Raw genomic sequence first — 22662 nt, forward strand, 5'->3', positions numbered from 1 at the left:
AAGGCAGAATATTCTACCAGATTCTGCAGCCCTTACTCACATTGAGTAGCATTTAGTAATCAGTGTAGTCCCATTGAAGCCAATGGAATTACTTGTGTGAGAACACACTGTTCACTGTAAGAAAGAGTAGCAGAATCTGGCTATTTATAATGACCTCTGTCTTGCAAAAATACTGCGCAATCCTATGCCATGGAGTTATAAGATGTATCATACTGTGGGAAGATATTTTCCCCCTTTCTTTCAATGTCTACAATAGATCGAAGCTTCATTTCCTTATGCATAAAATAAAATAAAAAAATCCAATGATTATATGGGCCATAAGGAAATCAGAAATGCTAGAAAATTAATGTTTATTTCTGCTTCTTTATTATTATTATTATTTTATTATTATTATTTAGAATCTATATTGTGGGAGGACCCCAAGTCATTGAGCAAAATACTATTGTGCTAGGCACAGAACAAAAAGATGGTTCTCTACCCCAAAGAGTTTATAATCTGTATGACACACCTCACATTTCAAGACTAAGACACATTTTTAGCTGACATTTATATCTTTTCTATAGAAGGCAGTGTGGTCTAGTGGATTCCCAGTTATACATCAAGGCAGTGGCAAGGCTATGTGCAAATTTGTCCCCATCTTTGGGAGATGGAGATAATGATGTTTACTTCTTTTGTAAAACACTCATCTCTATGGGCATAGAGTGCAACATAACAGCTAGATATCTATTATTATTATCATTATTATTAACAAGACAAAGAACACATGTCACTTTAAAACCGTGGTTCTCAAACATTTTCACAGTGTGGATAACATTTTATTACAGAGATTGTCTCAGGCACCACCTACCCTTCCATTCACAATCCCAAAGGTACCTCCTTCCCATCCACGGTGTCACAACATTTCTTCAGCAAATACACAACTGCCGACATGCAAAGGAATATCAGCAAAAGTATTTAATGTACTTTTAGCTGCCTTTTAATGTGACCAGGCAGCTTTCTACAAAGCACCTGCAAGTGCTCCATGGCCTACCAGGGGCCAAAAGACCACAATTTAAGAACTTTTGTTATTATTGAATAATCACATTAAAGCAGAAGTATCCCTGAGGATTGAAAGGAAGATGAGAAGGGGCTTGTCAGCCCTACATTTTTATTTATTTGGAATTCAGTATAACAAAAGGATATTTGTCCTAAGTTCTATGCACCCTTTGTCATTCATTAAAATATTAATTAACATTAAGTCAAATATGCCATTCAAGAATCACCACAAAACCTAACCAGCACTACAGTCTGTCTTGCCTCCCCCTATGTCCTACATCACATAATAATCACCAGTCTATACACACATTAGTGAACTAGCCTTTCCCATCTAGAGATCAGTGATTGAGCCTGACTGATGGCACATCCTAATAACTAGTGGGCATTAGCACATCACCAAAATACTACACAATTTGACGTAATTCTTCAAAGATGAATCCAAATAAAGAATGGCTCAGGAGTGGACTATCAAAGTTGCTACAGATCAGGGCTGAAAACTGTTGGTACATGAATGGAAACCATTGCCAACACCATTGTCTCTAGTCATTTCTACTTTCCCCTTTTACATGAAACAAATTAATGTCTACATTTTAATGCAAATATGTTCCCAAAGAGAGCCTACACACTAGTTAGCAGCCCCATACTGCACATGCTACTCAATTTTTTTTGTGACTAAATCGACACACTAATTCTAGAAACAATAGATTTCCCTGAAACCCATTGATTTTTAAATGATTTGTTTGTAAATTTACTTTTAGGGTGAAATTTACCCAAGAGCTCCCCAGGCACAGGTTATTGGCTATCTTTAACTCCTTGCAAAACTGCAGTGCAATGGATGATAGAATCATGATAGTGATGCTCTCAAGTTATAAAGACAAAATGTGAATGGTGATGATCCTAAGCACTTCCTAGCAGCTGGAAAACAGTGATATAGGCATCTGCATAGTTTTAAATTCTTCACCAAAAGCAGTATTTATGCCCAAAGTTTACACTTTGACTGGGGCTGAATTAAGGTATAAACAGTAGAGGCCCAAGCCCAAGGTCCTGGTTCTCATGATGAAAAATGAGAGTTTCGCCTTTCTTTTTTTTTAAAGTACAATTCTTGCTTCATGGTTTTGAAGAAAAACTTAAAAAAAACATGAACCAAGTGTAACTAATGCAGTAATGTCTGCCTAGTCTGCAGACAGCCTGAAACAACAGCTCTGAGAAGTGTGAACTGACCCACACATCTCAATAGGGTGTTATCTCCAAGATTGACTGCCCTGGTGGGCCCTGCCAGCAGTGTCCCTGCAGGGGACTCTACATGTGGCAAGAGGAGAAGAGCGCATTAGCCCTTCCTCACCCACCAAACATCCAGGTTATTTCAGTAAATACTAAGAGGCCCACCTCTTCCATTCACAAGTGAAGAAGGGGCCCAGATAACTTTCCTAAGGGAACAGGGGAGTATCATGCCACTGCCTACCAGGAAAGAAATTGGGCACCATCCTACTGCCACTCCAAGATTTTGAGAGTGGGTCTGCAGGGGTGAAGTCGCAGGAGGCCTCAAATTGTCATGTGCCTATCATCCTGGATTACCTTAATCTAGCCCTGATTTTGGTGCAATACTATGGAATGCTGAACTATTGCAGGGGCTAAGTGAGCCACTGCTGAAAGCATAACAGTTACACAGTTTACCCACACAGTATTTGAATCAGTAGTGCTTCAGCCTCTGATTTGTAAAGTATGAAAGCTACTATATAAGATATATTCTATTAAGGGATAGAAGTAGGGAGAGATTGCTGTAAAATGGAAAATAAATGAGTCACATTAATTTTCTGCTCCCCTCACCTCAAGTTGATTAGCACAAATTAAATTTCATGCTAGTCAGCCTGAGCAGCTAGTAGGAAAGAAATCAACCCTGAATTTCCAGTGACTGTGGTAAAAATATATGTTTGTAATCTATGCATAGCATGTAAACCATGCATGCACTTGCATCGTAATACCCTGGCATGACAAGATCTCTATGGAATAGATTCTAGCCAGTATCATCTAAGGTGAGATGTTTTGGGCTAAGGGAAAAATCTGTTAGCTACCTCAAGTGTGCAGCCTTGAGCAGTAGGGCCAGACTAATAAGTCTCAAAGAGGAAATCCCAGGGAAATAGCTGCTCTGCACATACTATCAATGCGGAAGGAGAAACTTTAAAAGATTAATAAAACAGTCAATAATAATACCTAGCTCTTATAGAGCTTTTTTCATCAGTAGATCTCAAAGCACTTTACAAAGGTGGTCAGAATCACGATCTGCACCTCATGGATGGGAAAACTGTGTTCCTAAGAGTTCCTCAGTGCCAGAAGGCACACTGTTTTCATGATTTTTACCCAAAATGTGTATAATTTGTAAACTAATAATTCGCTGATCATTAATATTCCTGTGTGATGTATTCATGGTTAACCCACAAAGAACTTCACAGATGTGCTGGAAATATGAGACTAAAATGTGTTTAAGCCAGGCACATCTGGGGGAGCTGATAATCACATTTTCTCCAGCCAAATGAAAGAGGTCAATAGGTCTGGCCAAATTCAATGGGCTATTTGTTTGCATTGGAAGTTGTAGGAAAAGATCATTTGCAATGTAAAAAAATCACCAGCTGGGGAGGAACCAGCATGGAGTCTACATGAGACACCATAGTATCCACAGAGAAAAGGAATATTATCTGGGTAGACCATTCAGAAGAATAAATTTTAAAATTTACTGGAGTATAAAAAGAGAGAAAAAGAGAGAGAAAGATCATGCACAAACTCCCTAAATTAGCTATCTCTTGAGGGAAGAAAGAGACCAGCACTTTGATTCTGTAAGGGTGGATACTGGCTGGAACATCCAGCCAGGCTGGCAAAATAGCTTTAAGTAAACCATCTTGAAGAACAACTATAGCTGCATAAGTAAAGTTTTAGTCTTAGAAGCATGTTTGACTTTTGTTTGCTTGTAATAATTTTTATCTTTTTTTTTCTATTGGGTATCACTTAATTCTGTGCCCCTTTTGTTAATGAGATTGTTTTACTTTCATGATAAACCAGCTCAATGTTTTGTTTGAAGTGGAAGGTTTATCAATCCCAGTTAATAAACTGCTGTATACAGTATCTTTAAGGGTTCTGCAAGTTTGATAAGGTTTTGTGCGTGCTACCATCACACGGGGCTTAGCACTGCAAACAGATTTCTGGGGAATTCGTGAATTGGAGTTCACTGACTGTTATCTTCTAGACAAGGTTAGAATGGACAGAGTCCTGAAGACTTTGCTGGCAAGGCAGACAAGACTGTGTCAGGGAGCAGACACCTAGCTGAGAAACAGCAAAGCTTTTACTTGCTGGGGCGGTGACAGAGTGGCTTACAATTCTGGGAACCACCATCACAAAAACTAACTCACAGAGGTGACTTGTCAAAAATCATCCAGCAGACCAGTGCTAGAGCTGGAACTGGAACCCAGCTCTCCTGATTGCCAGACCGGTGCTGTATCCATTATGCCACATCACCTGATCAATAATCAGATTGAACTACCATATACCCTGACTCACTAAACCGAGCATATCATCTACTCCAGCCAATAGGTTAGTTCTAAATCTTCTATTTCCTGGGAGAGGTGCCAGTGACTCAGGCTCAAAAGAACTATGATGCAACTTGAATGGGACTGAAAAGTTTCAGAGATAAGCATCCATTAATTCTCCAATCCCATACAACTCTCTCCCAATACCAGGTGCTTGCTAAACCCCTATCTGAAGAAACGAGAACACCCTCATCTTCATGGGGAGAACGGGTGGGTTTGTTTCACTTCTTCTCCTCAAGGGACCACTCAGGCAACATGGTCTCTTCTGGAGGTGAATGACCAGTCTATTGCCTTCATCTGAAATGCCCTTTTAAAATTGGAATACAGGTTTGACCAAATGACCAATACAACCTCTAATCTTTCAGTGCTCAAGGGAAGAAGGGAGGGAGTCTAGTAACCTATGGAAAGGTTTTTTTTAACTATGTTATTTTATTTTTTTCTAATCCCTCCCAATTAATTTCAATTAGATTTTGTTGGTAATAAAAACAAGGGAGGCGACGTTAGTTGTGTTCCTACTTGACAAATGTTTCCATGACAAAACACATCACTAGGCTGTGGGAATATCAGCAGAGCTCAAAACATGAATAGGCATGCTCTCTTACCTCTAAAGCTGGTCCACGCAGATGAAGATTGAGGCATGCTGGATTGTGTAGGAAGCTGTTAAGGCTGTTATCCATGTTATACTATTTCTAATTCTGCGGATAAATAGAGGATTATAGGCATTAATAATAAAGAACTATCCACTACCATCTGCATTTACCAATAGTTATATTCTTATGTGCCATTCCTCTGTCAAAGATATAAAAAACATTTTTATGAATGTATGAATGAATACAGGAGGCAGAATGCTTCAGAAGTAGTTATCAGAATTGTGCATATACATGCCCCCATCTCACAAGCCCTCAAACCCCCATCTTTCTGTAAACAGGATATGTTCAGCAGTTTCACAGAAAATCAATTTGTTTATGGTCTCACCCCAATTTTTCAGTCTTCTACACAAAAGCAGATTGTTATTGCTATAAGCAAATAAAAAGGAGCAATTTTTGCTTCAAAAATAGTGACAGTTCTGCAAATATGGCAAAATTTCTCTTTGGAAGAATAGTAGAATATATAAAACTGCATAATTCTTTTTCCAAGGTGGAATCTCATTATTTCTCATTGTAAATTACTGTGCCTGATAGTGGAAATGATGAGATTTCACCTACTACCATATTCATAAAGTCTAGCAAAAGCTCCTGAAGCCCTCTGCTTATGTCTTTCAAAATTCAGTAAACAACAGTTGTTGACTTTCATTGCTCGGCACCTTTTTGTGAGCAGATGTTCACTGTTCATCTGCTTAACATTCTCTAAAACTATTTGTAAAACAAATCCAAATAAAACTAAATAAAAAAGAATGCAAAGGTTAAATAGAAGTGCATCCATACATTAAAAAAAATCATTAAAAGAAAATGTCAGTGAGGAGAATAAACTGACATCAGAGTGAAGAGTCGCGCTCTCTATAGACCAGGAGTGGCCAAACTTACTGACCCTCTGAGCTGCATACAACAATCTTCAGAAGTTCGAAAGCCAGGATGTACCTGCTGGTCCTCGGGACTTCAGCCCTGTGGCAGGGCTCGGGGCTTCTGCCCACACTCCTGCTGATGCCCTGAGATTCCCCCTTCCCTGCAGGGCTGAAGCCCTGAGCCACAGCAGATGTGTCCCATGGTGCTGAAGCCCCGAGATTCCCCTCCCAGCTGGGCAGAAGCCTCTAGCCCCACCACCCCACTGCAAGGTAGAAGTCACAAGCTCCCCACCCCAGTATGTGGAGACTGCAGGGGAAGGAGGGACATGAGGGACTCGGCAAGCCGCACTTTAATTGTAAAAGAGCCGCATGTAGCTCTTGAGCCGCAGTTTGACCACCCCTGCTATAGAAAATATACTTTGTTCAGTTTCTCACAGGGACTGGTCCTTTGTATACACCAGGGAGGGCACACAACCCCATGCCTATGCCTGTCAGCCTCCCCCCTCCCCCCCCCCCCCCCACACACACACAGTAGGCTACATGCACAATGGGGATTTGGCTGTACATACAAACCCTACATATCCAGGAACTCAGGGAGGGACTGCGCTTTACTGAATTCCTCTTCGCTCAGTATATTGCCTAAATATTGTGCCATTTAGGAATAGGCATGTATGGCTTAGAAAGCCTATTTTGTAAAAATAGTGAAGTCTTAGCAATACGAAACATAATTATAGCATCTGCTATTAAATCTTTGCTGAGAGGTGGAGGTGTGTGTGTGTATGCAGGGGAAGGATCACCAGGCTTTTCGTTATAAAGAGCACGGCTTATCAAAGTGTAGATTAGCAAGCTTCTACCATGTGACATTTATCCTCACTGAGAATAACTGGCTGGTGAAAAATAATGTTATTCTAATCCTCTAATATAAAAATCATTGCCCTTTCTTGAAATCAAAAGTAATTGATTTTTATACATTGGGAAATAAAACCAAAGAGCCCATTTCTGCTAGAATGGCGTAAATCTGATGCCCTGAGATCTCCCCCTCCCTGCAGGGCTGAAGCCCTGAGATATGGCAGGTGTTCTCCATGTGGCAACTCCACCACAGTAATAGGAAATCAGAGTTAGGCCCTTAGTATTTTCACATATCTGAGGTAACACTTTCTAGTAGCTGACACTTGGAGCTGCCTAAGTGTACCTGTATTGATTGCTGAGAAAATCAGTGACAACAAATGAGGGTGGGGTTGTGGAAAGGCCCTAAGAGCGGAGGCTTTAATTCAAAATAGAGATGGTCAAAAATAGTTTTGCTACATCTCACTAACTGTAAGGGGGAAAGCACAAATGCAACATAGGCAGCTAACTCCTAGATTTAAATGGCAGGATGAAATCCACACATAATGACAAAACATGTAAAGAGTTAAGATCAAGAATCATTTTTATTAGCTGTGTGTGACATCATTCTGCACCACTGAAATCTATAGAAGTTTTGCGTTGATTTCAGTTGGCACAAAATCAAGCCTACTATAAGAATCTGAGAGGTAGAAATATGTTATCACATTTTGATAACACATTTGCTGTTACTCACTGTTTCCACAGAAATGTACAAATAGGGCCAAATCCTACAGTCGTTATGCTTTGTCCAGAAAAAATACCCTTTCAACTCAATGGGAGGTTTGCCCGAATAACTACGGAATAAGGACATTGAAATCACAGCGGGAAAGAGAAATTGTAGAACTACATTTTGAAAACAAAAGAGTAATTTTCATCAGAAAAACAGTATCACTTCATTGTACTGGATATCATTATAATGATATGGTCTCATCGCACGGTGATCAAATTTGAAAGATAGTACATTCCACATTACTTCAAGTAAACTGATATCTTTAAAAGTTTGTAACATGGTAGAATGTTACATTTAAAAGTGTTTTATGGTAACAGTACAGTATTAGCAACTGGCAAAAGATAAATAATAATAATGCACTTAAGGCCAGGTCCAAAGCCCAGTGATTTCTAAAGAGTTCTTTCCAGGGACTTCAATAGACTTTGGATCAGGCCTGTTTACAGTAGTACACATTATCATCCTCTCCTCCTTACTAATGAGGATAAAGGACCTGAGCCAAAGCCTATTGAAATCAATTGAAAGATTCCCATTGATTTCTTGGAGCTTTGGATGAAGCCAAAAATGAGACATAAAGAGTAAAATTCACCTAAGAAGCAGAGGGCTGATATTGATGAAATATCCTTAAGACAATGTGCAAATGGGGTGCAGGGTGGGTGACTGGTATTATAGCCCATAGGATGGAATAGCAGCTGTAGCAGAACAGAGGGGAGGTGCATAGCAGCCTGGCAGCCAGGCCCAAAGTTAGGTGGTTTGGATTTTAGGTCTCCAGCCCTTGCACATGCCACCCACACAGCGCTCAATCACTCAGGCTCTGTGCAGGTGAAGTGAATTTCACCCAGGAAGACTGAGTTACTTGCCCAAGGTCACACAACAAAACAAAACATTAATTTGTACAATATCTATATGGCAAATACTGGCCACCTTGACTAATAGCTGATTAGACAATTAAACATGTCCCCTTTCAGCCACCCATATTTTCTCGAATAAAATGGAACAACTAAATGCTTCTTGGAAATTAAACCTCACAAGGATGATGCTGAATAAAGAAAGAAGTTCAAATACTGATTTACTGAAGGACTAGTGAGTAAGAGGAAAATTCAGAGAGGTTTAAGAATTCATTGGTCCTGTATATGGTGGAAGAAGGAGCAGGGAAGTTATAGCACGTTCAATTTTCAAACTGAGGTTGCAAGAAATAATCTGGATGTGGCTTTACAAAACGTCACAAATACAGTACTCTAAGAAAAAAATATAGCATGTAAAAGTAATCAGCTGTACTTGCATACAGCAACAAGGCAAGACAATAGATACACATGAGCAGAAACTAAAAATAAAATATGTGAATTTGGAAGCCTAACAGATCTCTGATAAAAAACCAAAACAAAATAATTTGTAGTATTAATAACTCCCGCTGGAAGGAGAGATTGTTGAGAGATCTAGATTTCGCAATGATTTAAACCCTTAATATTTGAAAAGTCACATAAATTAATATATCACAAATAAAAACCTTGATGAACAAAGAAGAAAATGACTTCACTGTATCTCAAGCAGGGGAGGGGGGGCGTTGTCCGGTTTGCCAGGGGAAGGGGAATAGTGCTTTATGGGCAGGAGAGGTGGTGGGTGGGATTAACACTCAGATGCTGTTGCAAAAGAGGAATGGGTCGGCCTGGAGATGCTAACTCATCCTCCAGGTTCCAGAAGGGCTGGGGAGTTGAGGAAAAGGCCCTTTTTCCCAGATCAGCACTCACCTCCCCTCCACTTGGGAGGTTGCAAAATATCAGATTTGGTCAGAACCTGCTAGCCGCTCCTTTCTTGCGGGGTTGGGAAGGAATTTTTCCCTCACCACCTAAGTGGAGTGGATTTTTTTCCACCCACCTTCTCCATAGCGGGTTCAGGGAGGGCTTTGTTATAGTGAGTAGAGAAGGGACTTGGGCCATGATATCACAACTCATTATGTGAGTGTGGGGCAGATGTCCTGCATCTGTGGGGTAGGTACTCCTGCAGTGGGAAGGTGTCACAGGGCCTCTCCATCACTATGTGGTGAATCTCACTGCCTGGCCAGTTCAGGGGGTTCCATAATCATAAACAGATACTGGGCTTTTTATCTTTCACCAAGGTGTACATTTGTTTCACTCTCCTGTCACACTAACAGGCAACACAGGCTTATAGGAAGAAAAGGCTTCCTAGCAGTTTTTACTCTCCAGCTCAGGCTCACTATTTGAGCTTCCTTCTGAACTCCTCTTAAGCTCCCTCCCAGACTGACTTTGCTGCCTGTTTCCTCTCCTTATATTCTCCTATTACCCAGTTTAATCAGTGATTGTCACCCAGGTGCTCACAATCCCCCACCAGACAATGCATAATGGCCCTCAGCTGGGCCTGCAGCCATCTCCAGGTTTCAGCAATGCCAGTGATTAAGGTGCTGCTGATAGCATCCTGTTACAGAAGGGATACAATGACCAGATAAATGCTTTGGTAAAGGACTTAAAAAAAGAAGGGTTTGTTAAAGGAGTGGGGCGGGGCGGGGCGGGGGCGGGTGTTCTAGGCTCCTATGACCGGCACAGCAGGGAGCCAGGCTCTCTTCTTTATAGCACACCTTAATCCCCGTTCAAAGGGGGTATGATAAGGTTCTAGCAATAGTTTGGCTGGGGGATCTGGATGGAAAAGTGGAGGAAAGCCCCCCAAGTAGATATTGAATGATCATGGGGTTACCTACAATGTATACTTTTATCTGCTGGGTAGCCCCAGCAATCTAATAATAAAGTTACAGCCTGATTAAAACCATATCAAGTGTCTCCTGTCCTTCTTTAGATGTAGCTGGACAATGAATCCACTGATGTGAGTGTTGTTCAAAAAATACATCATCATTAAAAGATACATCGAGACAGGGAGCAGTTAACGCTAGGTAAAGGAAGACACTGTATTGAAAATTACACAAATACAATAAGGTTCCAACCCAAAAAACACTGATGTCAATAGGTGGCTTTCCACTGACTTTAATGGGCTTTAAAAAGACCCTACAAGTTCTGCATATCAGAAAAATCTGCACACATGATAAAACACATTATTTTGCAAAAATGTTCAAAGCAAGTAAAGTGTATTTTTAAAAATGAAAATAGAAATGCAGCATTAGAATAACTGATTATTGAAAGAGTGTCCTTTGTCAATTATATGGGAAAGAAAAGAAAAGAATGCTGGAACAGTATGAAGCTCCTGTCACTGTTAAACTTGATATCGGGGCCCAAGATAATGTGTTGCCAGAAAAAATATACCAGAAAATCAGGAATAAGGCTGAGGTAGAGAAAACAAAAGTAAAATTTTAGCAATTTACTTCGGAGTGAAATTGCTAGTAATTGGGATAATCATTATCGAGTGTGAAGTGAATATAAAAATCCATAGGGAGACCACTTGGTTTTACTATTGTGACTTTGGTAACAGCCTGTATTAGAGATTAAAAATTGTAAAACATTATGAGTGATTAAATGTATAATGCAGGTCTTTATCTCTGATAATCATAATAAAAGTAATAAACTAGAATAATTTGAAGATTTGTTTGATTAAATCAGTTGCACCAAAGCCATATTCCAGATTTATTTAAATTATGAGGAAATCCCAGTTATTACTCCACCAATGGTGAAAAGATCTAGTTACACTGAATGACCAAGTTCTTCAGGAGTTAATATACATGGTGAATTTAAAGTTATGAATCAGTCAGTGAAAAAAATGACTGGGGTCATGTAATATTGAATAACAGGAAAAAAATACCTACATACAAAGGAGCAAAATAGCACTAAAAAAAGAGAGCTTTTGTGGCTATCAACAGAGAAGAGCATCCAAAAGAGGAAAGTTTCAGATAAAGCACATTAGCCATACAATAAGAGTTACAATGTGAACATAAACACCTATAAGCCATTATTCAAAACGTACTTGCTTATTTCCTTCCCCAAAACTTTCAGAAGTAGAAGTTCTCAAAAGGATGATACCTGAGGGATAGCCGAAAGCAAAGAAAGAAATAAGAATTTCTAGTGATAATCATGATCATTTAATGATGACTTAATGGTGGTCAATAATGTAATCTTAAAATTAATTAAATTAACTTCCATGTAGCAGAAGGAAAGGAATGTACACCTCATTCATGAAGGCCATGGGTGTGGTTTGTCAAAGTGTAGAAAGAACCAGAGGAATACATTAATGAGCTCATATGAACACACAGGTTGCAGATATTTCCATGAAACATTCAGTATGTCACACACAGCAGTTTAAAGGACCATTACATCTTCAGCAAATACTATAGAGTCTTTGTGTTAAGATTTCCTTAGTGAAACAGTGATTCATCATATGAAATGTATCTTTGTGACATGGGATTTCTGATCAAGTGTTTTCAGATGATGGTCCTCAAGAAGATAATGCAGAAAAGCTATTACAACTGGACAGCAAAGCCATTCCCCTCTTTGGATGTGAATAACCCAGTGACAGTGTGACAAAGAGGCAAACAGGAACCTTCACAAGTGCTGCTCAAAGAATATTCCCCTGATCCCTATGGAGAAACAAACAACTAATGGACACACTATGTTACCCCTCTCTTTCAATTCCTCCATTGGCTTCTCCTTCTCTACTGCATCAAATATAAGTTACTTCTTTCCACTTTCAATGACCTATCACTTCTCATTCATTATTGAGTTGTCAATGATCACCTCCAGTTGTGCCCACGGTGTCAGCCTCCATTGCCCACTTATTACATTTTCAAATAAGTATCTTGGTGCTTTCTCCCATGATGTCACACATGTTTGGGAGGCAGTCCCTGTAAACCTCCACAAAGCTGCCTCATTAACTATCTTCTCTTCCTCTGAATCCCTTCTCAAAAACTCTTCTTCACCACGATGCCTACAAAAATGTGACAACAGTTAGCCTGATGGTGTGCAGAAAGACCACAGCTTATCATTAATATTGTTTCATTGTTCCTTTGTACTGCCCTGTCTGTCCATATCCAGCTCTTGTCTTATACTTAGATCATGAGCTTTTTGGAGCACTTATTGTGTTTTTCTTCTGTGTTTGTACAGCACCTAGCACAATGGAGTCATGGTTCAAGACTTAGGTGTCTTAAGGGCTATGATAATACAAACAAGAAAACAAATAAATAAATGCATAATAAGTTAGGAAGGAAATGAGAAAAAACTCTTGATTGTTTCAGTAGCCTATGTGAGACATATACCTGAAATATATAATGGAACACACTGATAGAAGCCACACCGTGAGATATTAGAGACAGTGGTATGAGTGGTGATGAAACAAATCAGGTGCATTCTACTATGCTGAAACAGTTAATTCAATGGTATAATCCATTCTATAGGGGTAAAATAATGAGATCTTCCACACGTAGGACCATCCTACAATAAAAGGCAAAGGAATGAGCCCCCTGGGGGAAATTTCTGCAAGTATTTCCTCATGGGGATCCCACACATTGTCCTACAGGGAAAGGGACAAGGCTTCTGCCTTCACCCAAGAAAAGGATGGAGACCCCAGCCAAAACTTGATGCATCTGTAGGAAGCCAAGACCATATCCGTAAACGCCATGTGTTTCTGAACTGATTTGGACTCCCGGCAGGGATCTCCCACCTGCCTGGCAGTGCAGCTCCAGCTTCAGGGACTCTTCCCAAGCTGTAGCAGCCTCCCCTTCCTGCTTATTGCTTGCTCTGAAATAGTTATTCTTTTGGTAACTGGGTCTTCTGGCCAGGTCCCCATTTAGTCCACCTCTTCTGGGGTTACAGAGGCCAACAAGACCACTTTCCAAATGTCATATCCAGATGGTAGTCAACTAAACTCTATGCCACTATATCAGTGGCTGGCAGGGGAACCCAAGGCCATGTGGTTCTGTCCCACAGACCTTATGAACCAACATTACTGTTCTGCTCAGTGCCCATCTCTATTGCTATGTCCATGACCTCTTGCCTACTAGCCTCTCTCTCTTTCCTTGATGTTTCTGGAGCCATGTCTACACTACACAGTTTTGTTGATATAAGTCAGCTTATGTGGACCTAACTATGGAGGCAAACACACTGCAATGCTCCTCCCATGACTTAACTCCCCTGCTACGCTGACATAATAAAACCACCTCGATGAGAGACATAGAACTTAGGACAATGTAGTTAGACTGACACAGTGTCAGTGTAAATACTGCATTGCTTACATCACCCTAAGTGGCCTCCAGGAGGTGTCCCACAATGCCCACCGTGACTGCTCTGGTCACTCTTTTGAACTCTGCTGCCCTGCAGCCAGGTACACAGATGAATGCCCCTTCCCTATTAAAACCCCAAGAAGTTTTGAACTTGCTCATCCTGTTTGCTTGGTGTGGAGAGCTCACATAGAAACTGCTCAGCTGAGCATGCCAGCTCCATGCAGCAAATGTGCTCCTTCCTGGACTACTGGAGGAGGTACTGGAGGATCTACTGGGTCTGTGGGGAAAGGAGGTTGTGCAGGCACAGCTCAGCTCCAGCTCCAGGAATTTGCTCAGGTCATGGAAGGGAACGGTTATGATAGGGACATGGAGCAGTGTCATGTAAAACTCAAAGAGCTGTGATAGGCGTAGCAGAAGGCAAGGGAGGCGAACATTTGCCTCTGGTGCAGAGCCGCAGACATGCCGCTTCTACAAGGAGGAGGCTGGGGTCAGAGTGGTGGTGAATAGCCCCCTCTTGAGCCCCTCTTATAGCCTTGCATTCATAATGCACAGCACAATGCTGAAGATCAGTACAGGATCCATGTTTTCTAACACAGATGGCCGGCCTGCAGGTTACCAGGGCAGTTGAAAAGCGGCTGGAAACCTAGTAGGATGCCCATGGAATCATGGGATTGAGAAACTTGAATGATGTGATGCTGCACCTGTCCCCGGCATTGCAAACCCTTCCAAAACACTTTGTGACCAGTTGCACAGTTTGGATGTCTACCTCCGGTGCACTGCTCTCAGTGTTGACGCAAGAGCTGCTACTGTGGATGTGCTCGACATAATGTGTGTAGTGTGGACATGCAACAGTGGTTTAATTACCTCAGTGGCTGTACATCGACATAACTTACATTACCTTAAACTTTGTAGTGTAGACATAGCCTAAGTTTATCATGCGAGCTTACTCTACCGCCCATGGCTACTTCACCCTCTCCTAGACTCTTGCAAAACTCCTTACACCAGGGCAGGATCTTAGGGCTTACTGTACCCCTGCACTTCCTTCTTGCCCCGACAATCTCCCTCATCCTAGGGAGTGACAGCAGACTCCTTCCTCTACAGGCCCCTTTTTGCTTTTGGCTTCCTGGCTTTATAGCACTGCCCCAGCCCTTCCTCACCTGGGCTCCACTCTCAATTAAACCTGGCTCTTGCTCTCTCAGGTAACACGAGGTAATCTAATTAGCCTCAAGGGCCCTCATTAACCTGGCTGCACACCCCATCACTATATCAGTTAACTGGTTAAATTATTAGTACTGTGTTGTTGGTGTATATAAATACATTAGAAAAAAAACGGCAAAGCACAATGCATGTTTCCATTGAAAATACAATGAAAAACTTATGCAAGTCTACAGGCATATCAAATTGAAAAATAAAGCATAATGCTATGGCTCCCTCTTTTGGATAGTATATATCTAGTATTTAATTGTAAGAAACCTCAGTATATTCTAAGCACCAAAAAATTATACAGGCATCTAAGTTTTCCTGAGATACTATTTAACGACAGTGGAAAACAGAGTGAATAAAATATGTGTTTTCATAACAGTTTCTTGTAAAAATGTAATCGTAATGCACACATAATTTGTGCACTGTATAAAAATAGACATGCTTTTGCCACTTAGTGTTCTGACTACATTTTCCATGAAATGTTTTAAAATATTAGTGCCTGGTAGTAACTGTAAAGACTGAAAAAGTAGCAGATCTTCATGGACAGATCTTTATTTTTGCAATGGTATGTGTAGTATTTCAAAATAAGAGCATCAAGGGAATGTAAATAGGGAAACATATTAAACATTTTTACCTTCCAAACCAATATATATAAATCCATTTCAAAAGGCAAATACTTGTTATTTTAAAATAAATGACCATTTGGAGAGGAAAAAAATAAAATGAAGTTAGAATTTAATCATTAAAACTAAGAACCAAGTGAAGAAGGAGTCCAAGTTCCTATTTACTTCAAGCCTTCACCCTAATGTTGTGACACAAACAACCAAAGCATAGAAATAAAAGGCCTATATTTGATCCTTAACTTGCATTTTGGGTTCCTAGGCTTTTTCAGGACACCACCAGACTGCTGCAATAAATATCTAGACACAGTTTCATATTTAAGATGGTGTACTAGGTTCAATTTTCTTAATTTTCTACTTTCTTTTGCTTTGCGTCAAGTAGGAATGTAATTTTTTTTTTCTGGAAAAAGTCCTCTGAAAAATTTGACCCTGTTTTTCATTAAACGTTTCAACCAGCTTGACTGTCAACTAAAATATTGGAATTACTTTTTCTTTGGACTTTTCCACTCCTGCTTTCTAATTATTCTTACAGACAATATGTGCACACACATAAAAAGACGGACTTTCTATACAACACGTTAAAAGGTTTGTTTAGCACCCTTTATTACCCAAACATCAATCAGACCACACTACTACTCCACTGAAAGTTTAAAGATCATATTATTAAACAATATTATAGATTTATATCTTATAACTTTTCCAAAATTACATCATTAAGATTATGTCACTATATCATTACCTTCACTTTATTGAGTTAATAGTTAAACAGGGGAATAACATTTCAATATACTTTATCTAATAGCAATAGGTATTATAAAATGTCATATAATCCACTATTGAGGTAAAAGAGATTATAGTATTTTGTCTGTCATGAATGGCTGCATCCAGCTAGTCCATTCAAGTTCTTTAGTCCTCATCTGGGAGACCCCTATTTAGGAACAATGTAGCTCATGTCAGGGACAGCTGCAGTAAAAGCATTTCAATACATCTACTGCTTCTCCCCTGCCTGAAATCATAATCTTTTATAGTGACATCACGATTCTGATGCTATAGAAATGTTTAGGATGTCACAGAGGTCAATGACCTCACCCAGTCATTGCACATAAAAATATCTCTTCCTACGGAAAGCAAGGAAAGAGAAAATGTAACTTAGCATAAATTGTCTCTACTGCTTACCTGTACATTCTCCTGATCCTGCTATTGCTTTGTACAGAGCTTATTCCCCTATGCTGTTTTAGGCCTTAAAAGCCTTTAGGCCTGTTTAGGTCTACTCTTAAAAAATTAAGTAAAATTTCACACTCTGAGCCATATAGGTAGGTTGACCTAACCCCTGGTGCAGATGTGGCTAGGTTGGCAGAAGAATTATTCTTAGCTACTGCATCTTGGAGAAGTGGAAAAACCCTTCAGCTGATGTAGGAAGAGTCTACGCTATAGCACATCATCGCTATGCTGCTGTAGTGACTATAGTGTAGACATGCCCAGAGAGTAGCTGAGAGGCCAAAACCATAGCTGAAGATTAGTTTGATGCAGCAGAATTCTGCCATGCTCCCTTTTCCCTGGCAATAAGTGGGTGTGTGAATGCACGTAACCCAGGGGGAATGCTGAGTGGTGTAAGTACTCCTCATCACTGGTGGATCACCCGTACTTGGATATTTTCTGAATGAATTAAGATGATTTTAGGGCTCAATTATGCTAGTGAGGTGGAGCAAAGCATCTGGACTACATCAGGGGATGTGGCCCTATGTTTTTCAAAGTGTATCAGGTGTCAGAGAAACCAAATAGGGTTTAATGTACTCATTTCCTCCGCTTTTTATTATATTTGATAGTGAAGGGCAGTGAGAGGCGGGAGCCAGATAAATCTTGAGTGACACCATTAGTGAAGGTACTCTGGATTCATGCCGATAAAACAGTCATAAGCTGAATAATAGTGCAACGGAGATCAAAACCTGAGCTGGGAGTTCAGCATGAAATATAGAAACTCCCTCCCCTAGGTCACCACTTCAAATCTGGCCCAGGATGGCAATGACCAAAATTTGTTATCAGTTGTCATTTGAAGCCTATTTGGTGGTCTAGATGAAATGAGGTAGTGATCTCAGTCTAGCTGCTAGTAAGCAAGTGTCCAAATCATAAAAAGATATCAGTACAATTAAATGCAATCTCAGCAGAGAGGCCAAGGATTAAATGGGTATGAAGACTGATGTAGTGCCTCATCCCTGGAATTAATCACACCTGGTCAGAGTTGGAGCATGACTCTTTATATAGGTTTTATAAGGTCATTCATCTCTGTGGCACGTGAGGCATTGATGAGGCAGTGTAAAAAGTTTGCACTAGTGGGGCCAGGGGTATGCCTGTGGCTAAACAGAGACCTCCATTGCTCAGAATTATCAATTTGACACCTTTAGTAGGAACTAGCTTAAACAAACATCTGAACTTGTACAGTTGAATTATAAAACCCAGCAGAATGGAGTGTAAGAAAAGCTGAAACCACCTGTACCACGGGAGTACAAACTGCACTGTTATTAACACTGTCTATGATAAGGATTTGCTGGGGTGCTGTAATTTTCTTTTATGAACTACCGTTGGTGTAGTTGCAGGCTATTACAAATTTTCCTTTTTGTAACTTGTTTTTAACAAAGCAAAGAAAATGCACAAGTGATAAGTCATCAAAATGATGATTATGAAGATGATTTAATTCACATTTGGGAGTAATGATAAAGATTTTGGAAGCATACACAAAATCTCAACTGGAAAGTTATATTGACATTGCCTACTCTATTGCTGGAACTGTCAATAAATATGTTGGATATTTTAATGGAACTATAGGGTCAAATATTCAGCTGTGCCAGATGTCTATGAGAATAGATGAGGCATTATCTGCATGGTTGCACTATCCCAACCCCTTGGACTGCCAGGGGCCAAGTCAGCTCCATATCTTAGTGTAGCCTCATCTAGGAATTTAAAAACTGTGAAGAAGTCACTTCTTAGCCTTCTTTTTAAGATAAATATATTGAGCTCCTTTCATCTTTCATCATAAGGCAAGTTTTCCATTCTTTAATCATGATCATGGCTCTTCTCTGAACTTTCTCTAATTTATTAACAATAATGTTGAATTGTGGACACCAAAACTGGACACACTATTTCAGTAATGGTGACAAAAATGCCAAATACAGAGGTTATATAACCTCCCCATTCCTACTCCAGATTCCCCTGTTTATACTTCCAATGATCACATTAGCCCTTTTGGCCACAGTGTTGCATTAGGAGCTCATGTTCAACTGATCATCCCACGTTGGTCCATAGGTCTTTTCGAGAGTTGTTCTTCCCAGGATACAGTCAACCATCCAGTAAATATGGCCTACATGGTCATACAGAAAAACAAATTGCTTGCGTGGGCCCAGTTTACCAAATAATCCAGATTGCTCACTCTGTATCGATGAACTGTCCTTCCCGTTATTTACCACTGCCCCAATATTTGTGTCATCTGCAAACTTTATCTGTAACTATTTATTGCATTTTTTCCCAAGTCATTGATAAAAATGTTAAATAGCACAGGACCAAGAATCCATCCCATCCCACAAAGAACACACCTACTCAATGATTCCCCAATTTATAATTCCAATTTGAGACCTGTCATTTAGTCATCTTTTATTCAGCTTAATGTGTAACATGTTCATGCTGGATTCATCTGGTTTCTAAATCATGTGGTCCCAAGTTCAAATGCCTTAAAGAAATGTAAGTATGTTACATCAACACTATTACCTTTATCAACTAAAAATGTAATCTCAACCAAGAAAGATATCAAGTGAGTTTGACAAGATCTATTTTCCCTTACCCCTTGCTGATTGGCATTAGTTATATTACCCTCCTTTAATTCTTTATTGACTGAGTCCTTTATAAGCTATTCCATTATTTTGTGAGGGATCAATGGCAGGCTGACAGGCCTATAATTACCCAGGATTCTCTGGTCAAACTATATGCCAGCAGAGAGAGTAGCATGGAGCCAGCTTCATGAAATCTATATCCCAGACTGGAAGGTGGGAGATAGCAGGAATCTGCAGCTGTCCCATTAGGCCTGTTTTCTGGCACATTTGTATTACCAAAGTGGTATAAAAGGACTAGACTAAGGTGAAGATGAATGGGGTGTCAAGATCTGGACTACTATGTATTCAAATAACAGAGCATGAGAGAAAGAGAGAGAGAAAATTGGTAATATTTTAACACCCCTTGGGCTGGTAGTGATTAACAATGTTGCTATAAAAGTATAGACTCTCATCCGCTTCATACACACAGGCTGACTGGAACAGACAGATCTGGAAAACAGTGGTTTGTACCTCTAGATGCTGCTCTGTTCTGTGTTTTGGCAGATAGAAGGTTATGGTGTTTGTGAGACACAAAAGTGCCTTTAATAATGCAGGGTATCAATATCCAAGTGAAGACTACCAGCTTATGAATGATAAATCCTGTCATGTCAAATAAGAGGAAGCAATAACAAAGGGATAGGGGAGGGATCCTCTTCCTTTGATGAAAACAATTCTTTTTCTGCTTGGTTCTGAAGACTGTTCTGTAAACACCAGAAAGCTATTGCCTTTGTAAATAAAGGTATGGTATACAAATGTACGACTGCCTAGTTATATGATAAGAGTGAAATATGTTCCCTGTGGAGTCAAATCGCCACCAGAAGATCAAAGGAGAATATTCAAAAGGCCTTGCTTTAAGAGTTGAAAAAGTGGTACATTTCTTATTTCCTCTCATGTTGATGAAAAGATGACACTGTAACAAGGATGGTTAATGGGAGTTAAGGGGCCTTTAAAAAAAAAAAAAAATTGAGGGCCTCTCTCCTGTGATTCACCAGGCTGCTGCCTCAAGAACACTTACTTTAAATGATTCTTTTTAACTTAATTGAGCCTCATCTCTCACACAGCAGCACTCTGTAAAGTCTGTGTCAGTAACTACTGTGGGCTTTGTTCACTAACACTGTCTCAGAGTGGGGTAAAACTGTACCCTCCCATTCCTCAAAAGGGATTCACTGCTAGAGAGGGCAGATGGTGTTTTCACTGCCAACTCCTCTAGGAATTATGCCAGTGGCCAGCAGCTTTAAATCACAGCTCTCATGCCACAAGAGCCCTTACCCATGGGGACTATTTAGACACAAATCAATATAACCTGACTTCTTCACTTGCACATGGGGCTGTAGTGGATCAGTGGAGAAGAGAGTAAACTGCTACAAGTTCTCTTCAAGTGGACTTTCTAGCACCAAGGTCTGTATCCTTGGATAATCAATCAAACAGAAGGCAACATGTTCTATGGCTGAACCTAGCCCAATATCTCCACCTGAAGTGTCTCTAGGATTTGCAGTATTTTTAAATATAATACTAACGCTCTCTAATTTCAGTAAGATAAACATTTATTTTAATAACCCATACATCATAGATTTATTTGTCTATAGATGGGGATATAGACATTAATTCAATAGACATACCAATATTTTAACACAGCACCACGTTCACAATAGGGGGCAGATTTAAAAAAAAAGAGTTCATCTCCCATTAATGTACCAAAGTAAGGGGACATCTGTTTAAAAACAGTTCATCAGCACATTGGGTGCTGAACTCTTGTAAAATTGCCACAAAGTGCCACAATTAAAGAGTGAGACATTTCCTTCATTCACAGAATGACTTGGGATGTGTGAGACCCAGGATCTGCCTGGTCCCTGCTCTGCCTGATTTAGGGCAGGAGCTTGAATCAGGTTTTCCAACTTCCCAGCTGAGTGTCCTAACCTCCAGCCTACCAGGAACTCTGGGGCAGAACTCTCTCAGTCTCTCCTCTTGAAGCTGTTCCACTTTGTATAAATAATTAAATAGCCATTGGGCCAGAGAGAGGGATGGACGGTATGGCCCAAGTTCAAGTCCCTACATCTCCCAAGTGAGTACTTAGCTTTTGGAGCAGGTCTCACTCCCTTTCTCAAAATGTTTTGTTTTTTGATTAACTGGCATTTCCTGAAGAAAAACTGTTTTGTCGAAAAATTACTGATCAGCTCTTATCATAAAGGGAGCTGTTGGTGCTGAGCATGTTTAAAAATCTGGTCCTTGTTTAGGTACCTAAATAGATGAGAGCTCTTCTGAAAATCTGGCCTCAATTGTAGGTGCTGAGCACTTGAAAATCTGGTCTTTGATTATTTGGAATAATTTGTCAGTAAATCTTGTTTCCATGGAAGTAAATGGCAATATTTCTACTCACCCCACTGGGTACAACACTGGATCTTTAATACTGACTGTCAATGATAACCACCATTAAATCTATTTAAATTCTATTTTTCTCCCTAAATCCGCAAAAGTATTCTGCTAATGCCATTAGAGTTGGCTCACAGTTGCTAGACTTGTGTGCTAGTGCACACAAATTCATTAGCTAATTTCTTTTCCCTTTTTGTTCTTTTTAGTATTTTCCCCATCTTTATATATTTTAGAGAAAAAAATTGGCATATAGTGCACATGAAGTCAACAAAGATCTTGCTCTTTAAAAGTCATGCTGATTTTGGGCGTAATTCTGCAGGCTTTACTCATGTGAGTAGTTTCATTGAAGTCAAAGCCATGAGTACAGGCTACAAAAGCAGGCCACACTGCAGTGCATCCTGTATAAAATGAGTGTCCCAACTTTGTAGGTTCTTTGGACCTTTAAGAACAAGAAGTGCAACGTTTTTATTTAAAGACTTAGGAGAGAAATGTCTAGTGCTTCTATTGCAGATAAACATGCAGTATGTTTAGCCAGCTGAGATATGCTGAATTATACTTATGCATCTATTTTCCATTCTTTTTATCTTTTCTTTTGGAAGGGAACTTTATTTCAGTGTTAACAAATGAAAAAATATTCTTCATGCCCTATTTTAAAGTTGCCGAAGGTTAGAATAGACGCATATCATGCTTGTGAGTGACTGTGCAGCACTA

At 39.9% G+C, this 22662-nt stretch overlaps 1 protein-coding gene and 1 long non-coding RNA gene across 2 annotated transcripts in view; one reads left to right on the top strand and one right to left on the bottom strand.

Moving 5' to 3' along the window:
• The window catches only part of LOC137166260 (uncharacterized), a 201586-nt gene that overhangs the window by 13886 nt on the left and 165038 nt on the right, over positions 1 to 22662 (bottom strand). Inside the window, exon 4 of the long non-coding RNA XR_010923606.1 lies at positions 5216 to 5308. This is a non-coding gene — a long non-coding RNA (uncharacterized lncRNA). The remainder of the gene's footprint in view (positions 1 to 5215; positions 5309 to 22662) is intronic.
• CDH9 (cadherin 9) overlaps positions 1 to 22662 on the top strand; it is a 103238-nt gene that overhangs the window by 5685 nt on the left and 74891 nt on the right. The gene's annotated exons all lie outside the window — the stretch shown is intronic.

Source organism: Emydura macquarii, unplaced genomic scaffold, assembly GCF_026122565.2.
Source record: "Emydura macquarii macquarii isolate MOO-44397 ecotype Brisbane River unplaced genomic scaffold, CSIRO-AGI_Emac_v2 contig_2825, whole genome shotgun sequence".
NCBI lineage: Eukaryota > Metazoa > Chordata > Testudines > Chelidae > Emydura > Emydura macquarii.